The sequence below is a fragment of the Ruditapes philippinarum genome, unplaced genomic scaffold (assembly GCF_026571515.1).
Source record: "Ruditapes philippinarum isolate M1 unplaced genomic scaffold, ASM2657151v2 ctg1566_1_1_1_1, whole genome shotgun sequence".
NCBI lineage: Eukaryota > Metazoa > Mollusca > Bivalvia > Venerida > Veneridae > Ruditapes > Ruditapes philippinarum.
Window position 1 is genome coordinate 40,522 of NW_026864347.1, and position 3,360 is coordinate 43,881.

Below are 3,360 nucleotides of genomic sequence, written 5' to 3' on the forward strand. Positions count from 1 at the left end.
ACTTCCACAACAAAAAGCAAGACAAAACAATTTTTGATATCAAAAGTTCAAGAATATGTTAGGCTTGTGCGTATAAAAATATGCTCCGCCCTCTGCCAAACTATGGTAGTCGGTAGTATCAATTTTAATGACGCGTGAAATTATACCATCAGTTTATAAAATGTCTGCGGGATTTATGTCGAAATTGTATAAAATTTCGCGGCTTATAGAAACCTTCGAGCTTTTCTGTCACATTTCTGTCGTGAAAAAAAAATCGAGTTTTACGGAGATATTTTCTGTTTACCCACGCAAACATATGCCTACTTTAGATTATCTATTTCTGAAAGCTCAACCCTCTGGTACTTCCTTCATTGGACTATGTAGCTGACACTAGCTTATTATAATAACAAAATGCACTTAAGAAGAATCGCACGTTTTCATATCTAGGGTCAAGATTGTTTTAAACATGTCAACGCTTAAAAACACTAACATTGTATTTTCCACAGCTGCGTTGTTGTCCTTTTTGATAAACAAAACGTATGGGCTTGGCTTTATTAAACTAGGCTAAGGATATTTTAAGTATGCACTTGTGACGTCATGTCTGTTTAGTTTTTACATTATCCATCATCAGAATTGGAACACTTGAAAGCAAGTATAGATGACTACAATTTAAATTGTGAGCTCTTCATTTTAATTGTAGATGTCTCTAAATTAGTGGTTAAACCGTGCTAGAAATGAATTTTCAAAATCAAAACTTGTTTTGTAAACCTCCCTTAATATGTTAAAGAGCGGTCTAAATATTTTAGGACATGTTTAAATATTTTAGTACAATTGTGAAAAAATTAGCATGAATTCAAGATACTAGTAATTAAAACTGAATTTCACCGCGTTCAAATTGATTTCGATCTAATGTCTAATAAAATTCAAGATTAATTTGTAGATCGCTATAAAACAACTATTGAGAAGTATTTAAATTAATGACTGACCCCTTTATTTCAACAACAAAGCTCTTAAAGACAGCTGAAATAGACCTAAATATTTGATATCTTCATGTGAATTAGAGAGGTCCTTCAATTCATTTAATGCACGCTTTAAAATCAATTGTTGATGTCTTTCATTTCGTTTAGAAAGCTATCCAATTACATTAAATATATTTTCAAGAATTTGACATGGAGTCAATAAACTTTACAGAAATGTTGGTAAGCATGTGCAGTTCAGCACATTGGGCGTTTGCTTGTATATTATTTCGAATATGTGTAGATTAATTACCCTTGATTTAGTAAAAACCCTTCCATAATATGTCATGTGTACTTCTTAAAGTGCTTGAGCTAGAATAAACAAACTTTACAGGAATGTTGATCAGCATTTGAAGATTTGCACCTTGCGGTTTTGCGTGTGGATAATTCAGTATTGTTAGGGCTTAATATAACATTTGCAATTTTAACTTGTGTCTTACATAACTCATAAGAATTTACCTAGAGTCATGAAATTTTAAAGAATTGTTTCAGCATGTGTAGTTGTGCATCTAGGGTTTTGCTTGATTTTCATTTTATTTTAAGCATACTTTAGGATATAGAATTGAGATTTGCATTTTTTAATATTGGAAAAAGCATGGTGTCAGCATAGGAAAAATTGGATGTCGTTTTTATGCCCCAACCACTTACAGGTAGGGAAGTCTCATAGAATTTCCTTTGCCCCTTTCAAACGGTCCTGCTGTACATTAGTAGACTGATAATGGAGTGTGGGGGCATTTGTGTCATGTGGACACATTTCAAGTTTGTTTAAGTAGTCGATCAATATTTTAGAAGGAACTGGTTCAAAAGGTTCTGAAAGTAAATTTACTCGGTAATTTCTATCACGAAACTGTATATTAAGATCATTGTATTCAAGATGACAATGTTTGTCAGTGAAATATTCATTGCAACCTGTACAAAACGGAGCATCATCGCCTGTTCAAAGATAAAATATGTCACTCTAGTGTGTTGTATTCGACATCTATGAAAAAAACGCTTGATCATGACGGTTTTACAAGAGATAGATAATTTAATTTATGGCAGCACGTTTACTTATGGAAGGTTTAAAATCAAAGTTGGTTAATTACAGTAACTCAGGTAGTCTCATTCTAGATGTAACAATATTTCACCTGCTTTGCAACCATCGTGTAAATATAGATAAAATCCTCATTAACCAGGTTTTCCGAAGAAAAAAAATGTTTTTTTGGTTGAGGTATGTCGGCAGGCGGACGGGTGGACTGGCGAAGGTAAACAATTTCTTCTGTGCGCGACTCCTCCTACATTTCTCAAGGGATTTTGAACAAAATTTCACAGAAGCTTTGTCATCAAGTGCCCTGACGCATATTGTCCGGGTTTTGTGACGGGATAATTTTATCTAATTATGGCCCTTTGGTTTTTTTCCATAAAAGTTTTTTTCCATAAAATGTAATTATTAGTGTAATATATCATTTTTATAACAACTACAACATTTAACCAAACTTTATTTAGTTATAAATAGGAAACTATCTAGTTTGTTGCACACCTGCCAGCTCATCTGCCTGCTTTTGTGCCCTGTAGAGTCATGGTCAAGGTCATTGTTGCTAAAAATAGAAAATCTGTTTCCAGTCAGGTCATTTACTAAAAGTAGAAAATAGGTTTCTGGTCAATTACTAGAGTTTGGAATAAGATATTTTTATGAAAGTTGGTGTAAAGCAAGTGTTTTGAGCCCCCTTGGGTCAAGGTTACAGTTACTCAAGATAGAAAATTCATTAGTTATAATTTACATTGCACATAGTTACATTTGTTGTTGCTTGTATTTGTATTTCAACTACAATATATCTATCTACAATGGTGATAATTGAAAATCTGGTGTCGTGGCATTGTCATATTTCTTGTGTTCTTCTTTGAATATTGAAAATGTTCCTTTAAGATTTCAGGATCATTGGATGTTGTTTTTATAAATTTGAAACACTGATATTAACTTCTACAGAATTGTGAGTCACGGAGAAATATCTTCTTCAACATTTTGTATTTTTTTTTTAAGTTTTCTCTAAAAAAATTTTAAACGAATGCCAAATGGTTTAATTTCCGTTGATTTGTTGAAAAAAGGATTCTGTAATTTGGGTTAAAATAACTTTTATAGCAAGATTTTTACTATTCGAGGATATTCTAGCTGAAAAGAATAAAAGCTTTTTTCTACGAAGATAAAGGGAAGGTTCTCCTGCTTCAGCATAGAGACTTTCTATTGGTTTAGTTCTGGATATGTAAAGTTCAGGCTCATTATGTCATGGTAAAATGAAATCTATAGAAAGTCTTGAGTCTACGTACTTAAAACGAAATGTTAGTAGTATAATAATATCATTTTAAAATTACATAAATGAAGTAATCT